This window comes from Eleutherodactylus coqui, chromosome 4, assembly GCF_035609145.1.
Source record: "Eleutherodactylus coqui strain aEleCoq1 chromosome 4, aEleCoq1.hap1, whole genome shotgun sequence".
NCBI lineage: Eukaryota > Metazoa > Chordata > Amphibia > Anura > Eleutherodactylidae > Eleutherodactylus > Eleutherodactylus coqui.
The window spans coordinates 63411890-63424682 of record NC_089840.1 but is presented as its reverse complement, the minus strand read 5'-3'; the positions used below and the strand labels follow the sequence as shown (position 1 = coordinate 63424682).

At 43.1% G+C, this 12793-nt stretch overlaps 1 protein-coding gene across 1 annotated transcript in view; it reads left to right on the top strand.

Annotated features, from left to right (window-relative positions):
• Positions 1–5897: 5897 nt before the first annotated feature.
• Positions 5898–12793, top strand: part of CORO6 (coronin 6) — a 92323-nt gene continuing 85427 nt past the window's right edge. The window contains exon 1 of the mRNA XM_066599586.1: positions 5898–6043. The gene's annotated coding sequence lies outside the window, so the exon portion shown is untranslated. The remainder of the gene's footprint in view (positions 6044–12793) is intronic.

Sequence of the window (12793 nt, the reverse complement as noted above, 5' to 3'; positions counted from 1 at the left end):
GGAGCACACATGATGAGCACGGCAGCTGTGAGCGGGGGAATGGGTGAGACGGAGCTAGAGGTTGGCAGCTGTGAGCGGGCGACCTTAGGGTGAAGGTAGGCTTACATTATTACATGTTAATGCTGCCACCTTACAGAGGTAACATGGCAGTATTTACAGCTAATGATGTAAGCCTAACAACTATTTTGCACATCACGCACACATCTATCCACAGTGCCCTCGTAGGACCTGCGAGCCTTGGCCCTATCGGGAGCTGGGGGTGTGAAATTCTGCTCATATCCTTTTCTTATAGTAGTGTAGTGGCCCTTAGCACAGTAGAGTGGTATAGCTCATGGACAGCTCTGTCCATAGTAATGGCTGTCAGTCATGTGACCCCTGGTGTTCAACTCAACTGGTTAGGTTTCTAATAGGTGAAGAAACCTGCAATTTCATCATGTTTATCAGTGTCTGTGGAGAAGCAGCTCTGATATTTTGCACCATCTTTTCTGTGTGGTTGTTTTCTTTTTCAGTTGACTTGATTAACAACAACATGACAACATTACCCGGAGTCAGCTGAGTCTGTGTTCTCTTTAACAGCTGCTGTTAAAAAAAGTTTACTGCTCAAAAAAATTGATATTTTTGTCTATTCAGGTACTAGAAATTGAAAGCTATGCCTGCTATCTGTAACCATATATTAACGTTCTAATTTACACCAATTTCTGGCATTAACCCTTTCCAATCCAATTTGTAGCCTGGCTTTCCTAGGGGGCTTAATCTTTTTCTGCCTTTATACAACAGCGCTATCTGCTGGCTGAAGCCAGTACTGCATAAGGTGACATGTTGGCTAGGCTCCGTCAGCAGAGAGGCTAGCAATATATAGTAAGAGAACCCCGACGAATGTCTTCCAACATCGGAGCTGTACAGCCTTACATCATAATGACTTCAGGCGTCAGACAGTGGATTGGAAAGGGTTAAAAAATCAGTTGGATAGTCGGTGGCCCCGATCTTCCAACCTTACCTCGCCCACTTTTTTCATTACTCTTCAAAAGTGGCAAGAGAAGAAAAAAGTTGCAAATTTTAGCACAAAAGTTGCAGTTCTAGCCTTGCTGTTCCAGCCTAACCATGCCCTCTTTTTAAAGGTCTTCAAAAGTTGGGAGAGAAGTAAAAAATTGTACATTTTAGTATTTTGGCATTCACCAGTAAAGTCATTTTTTAAATAAGTTCCACTTTTTAAGTTTTTCCTCCCAATTTTCTAATCAGTAACTACTTATGGCGTTGTTTTAAGTTGCACTATATCCCTCAACAGGGCAGACACATGCTCTACTGCTGTAACAGGCAACCACACTATTCAGAAGGTGCATCAGTATTTCAATGGTATTCTTGGCTTTTAACCTCTTGCAGTATTGATGACCTATCCTCAGGATAGGTCATCTGTAGCTCATTGATGGGGGTCCACTACTCAGGACCCTTGGCGATGAGTTAAACTCACTATAGCAGCGCTGGACATCCACATTGGGATCGGAGTCGCAATAGAAGGTGTAGCTCCAGTTGATTTTAAAGATAGCAAAGCCTTCTATTAGACTATTGGCTCTCACCCCACAATGCGGACTGAGCTGTCAACATACATCTTGCTGCAATGAGTGCAGAGGCTGAGATCAGCTGATCGCCAGGAGTCCCAAATGATGGTCCTCCACCTATCTACTATTGATGGCCTATCCTACAAGGAGTTAAATGCCCAGAATACCCCTTTATTAAGTTTCCTCTACTGTATAAAATATTTGTTAAGCTGTGCACAATAGACTTTTGTATTATGGCTCACATAATGTTGTATTATGGCTGTTGAGTGCAGGCTGTCAACCATCCGTAATTGCATCCATGGCTTTTTTTTAAAGCTGGAGGAGCTTGCGCAGGTTATTGTATATATCATTTACAGTAAATGCTGTTTTTATCATATTAGTAATGTGACCCATAAGACAGATCTGCACTATCGATGAGGTGAGGCGATAACTTGGCCTCAGATGGTGTCTTTCCCTTACTGTAAGGACATCATGTTGTGCTCTTGGAGGTTTCTTAGCAGGACATCCATTCCTAGAGCAAGTATCACCAATGCTGAATTTTCACCATTTGTGGTTTTCTAACTTGATGATACGCCCAAGACTTTAGTAAAGCTTCTGTAGCCTTTTCCAGCTTCATGCATTTCTGAAGGTTGTTGGCAACAATACATGGTTCATTCTAGCCAATCTTACTTGAGTAGAACAGATTTCTCAGTACCCAGGCTTCAGGTGCATTTAGATGGATCGATTATCATTCCAAAAATCATTCAAACAACGTGAATGATAATCGTTCAGTTTAAACGTGAGTCAATGACTGAACAAAGAATGAGAATCATTCACTTCTTGTTTGGTGGTCAGTTTCAGCCGGCATAAAAATCATCATTGGTTTGACTAATTCGCTTCTTGTTTCGTTTAAACACTAATAGGAATGTGAAACATTAAATGAGAAGTGAACGATTCTCAACGTTGATCTGCTTGTCTAAACAGGCTGCACGAGAGCGAATGAGCTGGTGATGATGTCACCAGCTCGTTCGCTCAGGCAAACGAGAATCGAGTTCTCATGTGTAAAAGGGCCATTAGTGTGCCTTTATTTAACAGGCAAACCCATACATCCAATTTCATCTCCTTCATTGAAACCCTGTTCCCCAAAACATTAACACAGAGGTTCACTTACTTGTTCTCTGCGTACTGTGGATGTTTCCTCAATGTGCTCAATAAAAATCATGAACAATACAACTGTTTGTGCATTATTAGTTTAGTTACATTGTGTTTGCAGGACACGAGAGGCCTACTGAATAAACTGTCAACCAAAGGTCCCCTCCCGGATGGCACCTTCCTAGCCACCATGGATGTGGAGTCCTTAACTCTAACATCCCACACAAAGATGGACTGACCGCCTGCCAGGCACACGTTGAGGTCAATGGGGTTGCTTCTGAATCGGTGTTACAACTCACAAGATTCATCCTCACACACAATTATTTCTCCTTTGGCAAAGAGTTATTCCTGCAACTCACCGGAACCGCCATGGGCAGTAAAATATCACCGCAATATGCCAGCCTTTTCATAGCAAAACTGGAGAGTGGCCTCCTGCTCCAGCAAGCCATTGGCCTACTTCTGCTACATTGATAACATCATAATCATCTGGGCCAACACTGAACAACAACTAATAGCTGAACAACACTGAACAACAACTAATAGCTGAACAACACTGAACAACAACTTAAATTCCATGAGAGATTCAATGAATTTCACCCCACCATAAACCTGACATTAAGCTACTCGCATATAGAAAACAACTTTTCAGACACCACCATAAAAATTTTAAACAACTCAATACAGACATCCCTCTACTGAAAACCAATTGATTGTCCCACATACCTCAGATGGGACAGTTACCATCCTAAACACATCAAAAAGTCCATCATCTACAGCCAGGCCATCAGATCAGTGTGTGTGACGTGCATGTAACAGAGCTGTATGTGATGTGCATTTAGCAGAGCTGTGTGTTTGAATCATAGATTCTATGATTCAAATACACAGCTCTGCTACATCATACACACACAGCTCTGCTACGTTGATCTGCTCCAACTCAACAAACATAGAGGAACATTTACACAATCTCAAAAAGACATTTTAAAATTAGAGCTACCATCCTACCACAATTGATGACTAAATCACCAGAGCCACCAGGATACCCAGAAATCAACTACTCCATACACAGAGAAGGAAGGAAACGATTGTTTACCTCTAAGGAAAACCGCAAAGAAACTCTATCATACCCTACACAAGGATGACTGTCTGAGAGCCATATTCCCAGACCCTTCACTCCTATGTTACAGGCGACCTCCAAATTTGAAGAACTTTATAATCAGGAGTGTATTGCCCTCCGACACACAAAAAGGAACTTATCCCTGTAATGTGAGGAGTTGCAAGACCTGCTCACATATACTGACCACAGACAGGATACAAATCCCAAACACACAGCAGGACTATAAGATCCCTGGGACATAAACATGTTCCATGGCCAATGTTGTGTACCTGCTCCAGTGCAGGGAATGTCCTGTTGGGGGGCTTTATATGAGGGAAACAGTATAAAAAACTGAGAGCCAGGATGAGATCTCACTGCCACATAATTAGAAAGAGAAAGAATTACCTGTTGCAAAATATTTTTCTAGTCATGGACACATCATGGAACAGATGAGAGTTATCATACTGAAGGGCAACTTCAAGTCACAGAAGAATTTGGGAATATAAATTTATAGCCTCAAGAATGGAATGAACCTCGGAGTGGGGTTCTTGCATCAGTGAAAAATATGAAAGGTCTGAAGGAGGTCAAGAGGGGTGTCCTTAAGGAGAGCTCCCAGGGGTGTGTGGAGACACCTGGGGCGGGGGTCAGTGGGTTGGGGGATGGCGTCGTCTCTCCCCAAGGAGAGCACCCAGAAGGGTTGCTGTTCCCAACCATGGTTTTAAAAAATCGTACATTGATTTGAAGGAATGCTGCCATCCAATAGGTGGTGCTGCAGAGCTATTGTTTCATTTTCCTTATTTGCAGGTCTGAGGGAGAGATAACACACAGGCCTGTGACCTCCTCACACCAATGTAGAGATCATAAAACTGTCTCATTCCTTAACAGTGAACTAATTATGTATTTACTTCTCTGCTCATCTTGTCTGGTATTGTTTTAAGTGCAAATTAGTCTCGCTATGTCTGTGCCTTTTCATGTGTGTACATTTGTATTTATATATGCCCCATCCAGATCTGTTTCATTATGCCTGAGGAAAGATCCTAAGAGGTCCAAAAGCTTGCAATAAGATCATGTATTTTTGGTAGCCATTAGAGATGAGCGAGTATACTCGCTAAGGCACATTACTCGAGCGAGTAGTGCCTTTGCCGAGTATCTCCCCGCTCATCTAAAAAGATTCAGGGGCCGGCGCGGGTGACAGGTGAGTTGCGGCGGGGAGCGGGGGGGGAGAGAGGGAGAGAGAAATCTCCCCTCCGTTCCTCCCCGCTCTCCCCCGCCGCTCCCCGCCCTCCGAATCTTTAGAGACGAGCGGGGAGATACTCGGCTAAGGCACTACTCGCTCGAGTAATGTGCCTTAGCGAGTATACTCGCTCATCTCTTGTAGCCATTAAAAGGTATCAAATCTACAAGATTACTTGGTTTCTCTTACTGAGAACAATCACACTTCACTCTACTGACCAACACCGTACCAAACCTTTTTTTTTCGCTTTGTCTATAGTTGTGACTTACACAAACAAGTAAACAATGCTGAATCCAGGTATTTCCAAAAAGATCACTTACTTTTATCAGAAGTGAATAACATTCATTATTCACTTTTGGGTTTTTTAATGTCTGCAAAAAGATCATGGCCGTTCTTGAGACTAGATAAAAAATTAGCAATCCTGGGGGCACAGCATGTTGATAAATATACAAATATAATGCTTACCCCACCCCTTCTCATAGCATGTGGTGTGAGCACCCATCTTCCAGTGACTATATGGAGTTTTATGAATGATGATAGGTGCTACAATGTATAAAACTCTAAGCAAAGTTTTACAAGTCTGTAAGTAAATGCAGCGTGGCGTTGGCTTGACGGGTACAGCATGAAGTCACACCAGTGCTATCTTATCTGTAGCATTTGTCAGGCTTGTAAAGAAATATTTGAAGGGACAATACAGCCAGTCATAGAGGAAGAGGCACTACTCCTCCCTTTTGTTGAACATTTCCCCTCCTCACCCCATCATTCTGCCTTTCAGCTGTTGGGTGTTGAGTTATTTTGCTTGAATGTTGATAGCAGCAGCTGTTACTGCACCAAAAGCCTCCTGCAACACACACACCAGTGAAGAAGACAGGGAGCAGAGAGCAGGCAGCACTGGGCAGAGGGAGTGCATGCTTAGCAGTGCCCAGAGCCACACACAGGCAAGAAGAGCTCACAGCCACCAGGATATCACAAGAAGGACATACAATCACTTCTATACTAGGTGCCTTATCATCAGCAGCTGCCATCAAGGTAAGATTGATGTCATTTACCTAGGCAGTAGGCAATGCCAGGCTTATGCTGTGCCATCCTGTTATCAGGGCAGTGCAGAAATGTCATAATATGTTTCGGCAATCTCTCAGGATGTGTTTGTAGGAGTGTGACCATCATCATCATCAATTCATCTTTTTTTCCTAAACTCTTGTTCCATGTTAGAATTAATTAGTTTTTTCCCAGTTTTCCCTGCCTCGTTGATCACAGGACTGAAAGGGAATGCTTATTGCTATATTTGGAAAGTGACCTCTTCTCTGCAGCAAGCAGTCATTCTCCTTCTATAGCCGCTGCAACATCGTCGCTACAAAATCTCATTTTTTTGCATTAAAGGCACGTCTACCTGAAGCGTATGTACATTAACAGCGGGTATTTATTTCACTCTGTAAAGTTTTGCCACCCAGCTCTTTACTTTGATGTTACTAATAAGTCAAGAAAAACAGAGTTATTTGTTACTTCTGCAGAAAAAAAAGATACATTATTAACTGTTCCTATAATGACCATGAGGTCTGCCTATGTAGGGTGACTGTCACACTTTGAAAGCAGCCATCTTGTCCTATCAATGACACATGCACTCCGGCGGGGGGCTGGTTGGAAATCTAAGTAATATCATTTCCTGACGAGCACAACGCTGACGGGGTTTTGATTTGATTTGTGCAGGGCGACTTTATGTAGGAAATTCATCTGCGGCGGCGGTATTTATACTGTAAGCAGGTTGAGTGCAGAGCTTACAGACATTATAGGCTGCAATGAACAGGATAGTAAAACTGTTAGCATGAAGGATATTGGTGTTTCGGGGAAAAAATACATTACGGAAAAGATGAGAAGTGGATGTTTTCAAGGGACGAACATGTCCGTGGATCAACGTGACCAACAGGATGTGTTCACATCGTAGGTTTACAGTGCTGGCACATTAATATGGTCGGATAGTCTCATGAGATTACATTGTAATCAGGTAGGTTTCTGTATACCATAATTGTCTGTGCTAATGTACTGAGCTCACCTTATGGCATCACTTACACGGGCGAAGCATATTACGGTCGCGTGATAGGCAAGGTATTATATGTGACCAAAATAAGCATATTCCCTATGTATTTAGGGTTTTTTTGCCTGTGCAAATACGCAGTGATCACTGCGGGCAAAACAATAATCGCAGGTATGTAAATATATAGTTGATCGTGCGTATTCACTGCATATTTTTACCATTCCCATAAACGTGTATGGGCTATTTAGGTGTGTAATACAGACTAAAATAGAACATGTTGTGATTTAGTTTTTTCTATACGACTATGGGGATTCAGCCTTGTGTATTATACCAGATACAATATGTGCGTAATACGCAGCCAATATATGCCCGTGTGAGTGAGCCCTAAATCGAAAACAGTAGAGGAACTACAGTGGGCATCATGTTTGCCCAGAATAGATGAATGGAAGGGAAATATTTTTCTTAGAAGCCTGACGTTAAAATTTGTGTTTATATACTTTTTATATACATTTTTATGACATATCGAGCAAGTAATCCATCAATGGTATTGATGGAAAAAAAAACTTTAATATTTGAATGAATTGCTTTATGAATCACCTCAACTGCTCTCCTTCATCACCTTAATGACCTCTTCTGGTATTTAAGCTACATATACATATGAGATAGCTGTCGGCTGAATGCTTGTTTGGCTGACGGCTATTTTTCCCAATTCTCCCATACACATGCAATTTAAGCTCGGCTAAATGGACATGTGTAAGGAAGGTAGAAAGCCATTGCTGGACAGTTCTGGCAGCAGCTTATCACCCAAAAACAATAGGTTTGGGCAGTTGGAATCCAAAATCCCCATTGCGGAGAGTTGGGGAACCTCATACACATTAGATCATTGGCCAGTCAAGCCGAAATCACCATCTTCAGCCGACCTATATATAATGTGTATGGGCACCATTACATACATGTTTATGTATTCAAGATTCCTAGAATTTTCAATACATACTGACTAGTGATGAGCGAGCATACTGGCTATGGGCAATTGTTCGAGCGAGCATTGCCCTTAGCGAGTACCTACCCGCTCGAGAGAAAAGGTTTGGGTGCCGGCGTGGGTGACAGGGGAGTTGCGGGGGGGGGGGAGAGGGAGAGAGAGATCTCCTCTCAGTTCCTCCCCGCTCTCCCCCGCAGCTCCCTGCCCGCCACCGGCAGCCAGATAGTGTAAAGTTAGGGAGGCATTCTGTAGATGTACACATTAGAGAGCACATTAGAGAACTTTGTGTCTGAATGGAAACGCTTAACTTCAGCTTCTTGGTTTAAGGCCGTGGTATTGATTATAACATGGCAGGTACAACCTGCGCTGGATGGTTTGTGTGATGTCACACTACATTACTTACTTCCACGTATCATCAGATGTCATAATATTTTGGTCTGGATTTACTGTGTGGTCCATGGATATGGCAGAGTCAGTATAAAGTACTTTATATGTAACTTTAGACCTAGTTAATGGACTATGAGGACGTATGTCTCACCAAGTTGCCAGATGCGGTGTGCTATTCCATCTGACATGCAGGTACTGAGTAAAGCAAACTGATAAACCAACATCTTTGTATTAATATCATTTTTATGTTCTGGCTGTTTATTGTTAGAATTCTATGACTGTTTAGCGAGATGCTTCTGACTGTCCTAGATCAATTAACCATGGAGCTACCATAGTCCAATATGACCAATATGCTGGAGTATGGTAGGCTGGCACAGTGCTTAGTCCTGCTGCTTTGTTTTCATTCCCAACCATATTGTGAATTGATGTTCTTCATGTGTAAGTAATGCATTCATACTGTGAAAATATATTATGTTATTTGTAAATAAAGAAGCTCAAGTATCAAAATATTATACATACAGTCCTGCTTGGTAGATCATCGACTATTCATATTTCATGCACTTAAAGGGGTTTTCCGGGACTTTTATTATTGATGACCCATGCTCAGGCTAGGTCATCATCAATAGTTGATTGATGTGGGTCCGTCACTCAGGATGCCTGCCGATTGGCCCTTTGTCATTGCGAAGCAGATAGCGCTGTCAGTATTGCAGTGACCGTGTTTGGTACTGCAGGCGCAGCTGACATTGAATATAATGCAATGCCAACCCGGGCTGCTGCAATATAGACAGCTCTATCTGCTTCCAGCGCTGTCCATACTGACAACAAACCTGGTAGTCAGTTGATTGATGGAAGTCCAGCGTGGCGGAATCCCGCTGATCAACAATTGATGACCTATCCTGAGGATAGGTCATCAATAGTAAAACTTCCAAGAAACCCCATTATATGGGATCATATTAGCCATTTTCCATACATACTACTGTCAGTGCGAGTGAATAGAGACATGGCATTCATCAGCGTTTGTTGTACCACACTACTCAAATAAATCACATAAAAGTACTTAAAAGCCCATGGTCAGGGGCGTAACTATAGAGGGTGCAGGGGATGTGGTTGCACCCGGGCCCAGGAGCCTTAGGGGGCCCATAAGGCTTCTCTTCTCCATATAGGGACCCTAGTACTATGAATAAAGCATTATAGTTGGGGGCCCTGTTACAGGTTTTGCATTGGGGCCCAGGAGCTTCAAGTTATGTCTCTGTGCAGCATGGTTTAGGTATGGGTACGGGTACAGATACAGATAGAGGGGGGGCCCCAGCTCACGTTTTGCATCAGGGACCCGGAGCCATTAGTTACGCCCCTGCCCATGGTCATACATTGTACTGCACATGTGAAAAGCACAGCAAGAGGACAGTTCCAGTACCCCCTAGAGTTACGATATGTAACACAAATTGAGTACCTATGTGTCACGTATGCTTCGTCTTGTTGGTGCAACTGAAGACTATAATTCTGGAGCAAATCACCAGGATAAACTGGGTGACAAAATAACGGGATTACACAGATCAAAAGTACGGGGCTAACATGGACTGAGACAAAGGACCGTGGTAATGGCGACGAAGTGCTGCCTGAACCACCCTAACCGGACTGGAAACTCAAGTGGGGTACCTGCCCCAAAAAGAGAGACCGAGAAATTGAGTCTAATTTAGAGAGGAACGAGCAACTGACCGCTGAACGCAAAGCCACACAGCACTTGAGAACTAAACACGGAATACAGTAAACTGAGCACAGAATCACTGAGCACTGACCAAAACACTAGAAGCCAGTTCAAATACCCTCACAGAGAAACCCTATAGGCTGACTGGGCTGATAGACAGTTCAGCCAGCCTATCAGTACTGGGACCAAAGAGAGAAGTTAATCTCTCAGCATCTAGCACTAAATGGCAATCACATGGTCCAGAGCTGAGGCTATGACATCACCCAGTAATCAGGAAGTCATGATGCTGTCATCGCCACCGTAACAGTATGGCTTAGATGTCACATAGAGCAAATGCGCACCAACTCAGAACTATCTATTGTGAATCCTCTATCTAGCCAATGATGGAGAATTTGGCCATTATCTGCATTTTTTTATATGCATACGCTGCTTTGCCTAGATTTTATGCAGGCGCTTCAGTTCACAGCATCTTTCTTAAAGGTCTTACTATTTCAATTAAAAAATATTGTACAGCGTAATGGGTGCAAAATGGACTCGGATTCCTTATTCGTGTTATACTAGGAGTAGTCATTACAGTCATTAAATGTTCAAACTCCAGTGTACTGCCTTTTGCCTTCACATGTTCATGTATGAATTCCAATACCATTACAGCTTTCATTAGTACTTTATGTGTACTGTATATGGAATTCATGACAACATTGTCTCCAGCAACAGCATCAAAATATCTGTAGCTAAGTTCAGTTTCACATGAGTGTTTAACGGGTGCATATCCTGGCCCGGCCACGGGATTTACTGAATTTATCTTAAAGCATAGTTCCCTATGATGCTTCAAGTTTGCATCAGTAAGCCCCATGGTTGGGCAGAAACACATCCGCACTACATAATACACAACATGCCATGAATAAGAGATACTACTCGAAACGCGTTTGATTTTTAATTTTGTTGTCTTGCAGAATAAAGCTTCTTCATGTAATTGCTGCGGTTCTAAACTTCTTTAACCCTTTCCAATCAAATTTGTATCCTGGTTTTCCTAGGGGGCTTACTCTTTTTCTGCTTTTATACAACGGCGCTATCTGCTGGCTAAAGCCAGTACTGCATGAGGTGACACATTTGATAGGCTCCATCAGCAGAGGCGCTGGCAATGTATAGTAAGAGAACTGCGACGGATGTCTTCCAACATCGGAGCTGTACAGCCTTAAAGGGGTTGTCTCGCGGCAGCAAGTGGGGTTATACACTTCTGTATGGCCATATTAATGCACTTTGTAATGTACATCGTGCATTAAATATGAGCCATACAGAAGTTATTCACTTACCTGATCCGTTGCTGGCGTCCCCGTCGCCATGGATTCGTCTAATTTCGCTTTCTTCTGGCGTTTTTAGACGCGCTTGCGCTGTGCGGTCTTCTGCCTGGTGAATGGGGCCGCTCGTGCTGGAGAGCTGGTCATTGTAGCTCCGCCCCGTCACGTGTGCCGATTCCAGCCAATCAGGAGGCTGGAATCGGCAATGGACCGCACAGAGCCCACGGTGCACCATGGGAGAAGACCCGCGGTGCATCGTGGGTGAAGATCCCGGCGGCCATCTTGGTGGAGGAAGAAGAAGGAAGAAGGAAGACGTCGCAGAGCGGGGATTCGGGTAAGTAATAAATTTTTTTTTTTTTTAACACATCCTTTGGGGTTGTCCTGCGCCGAACGGGGGGCCTATGGAAAAAAAAAAACAACCCCTTTAAATCATAATGTCTTCAGAGGTCAGACAGTGGACTGGAAAGGGTTAAAGTGCATGCATCTACAGAAATCTCCTGTTTTCGTGCGCCAAAATCACATTGAAGTGTTTTTGCTGGTGAGATGACGCCCTTTTGCTTTTTTCTTGTACAACATAATACACTGAGACTGGCACAATGACCTCTGCACATGCCCACAACACTCTCCTATACATGTTAATCATGATAGGTACAATTAGGCTCTGGTTACAATGAAGCTATGACAACTATAGGTACCTTTACATAATATGACTGTTGGGCGACTATTACTCCCGTGCCTCCAAGAACTATGATGGATATGGCGAATTCTATTGAAATAGGATCCATTTGTTAGATTTCCTAATTTTTACTGGTTGGCATAGAGTAGTGTTTTCAGTAATAGTCATGAAGTACTACAAGTATGTATTCAGGATTTCCCAAGTTTGCACTGGTGATATATTTATTGTCCTTGCCTCAGACCTTGCCACAGGTGTTCTCTCTGTAGGATATCCTCAGATGACCTTTTGGGGGTATTTGAGAACGGAGTTGAGAAATACTGCTATAGAGCTGCATGCTATGCTACCCTACCTCAAAACGAGCAACAGAAACCCAAACAAATGTGGGAACGATGTCTGAACACAGCCTTAGTCATAGGTTTTGTCAACTGCAGGTATTCAGCTGGTCAAAAATACTGATTTTTAAAATGTTTCTCCAGTTCCTAAAGGGGTTGTCTGAGATATCTTTTTTCCTCCTCAAAACTATGTTCCCCCTGCAAGAATATAACAAACAATCATATACTCACCTCTCTCGGCTCCCTGCATTTCCCGCACCACTGCTCGGTCCTCCATCCCATTGTTTGTTTACAAGCGGCAGTCAGCCTGTATACGGGACATCACAAGCTACTGCAGCCAATAACAGAGCTCAGTGATGAAGTGCTGAGC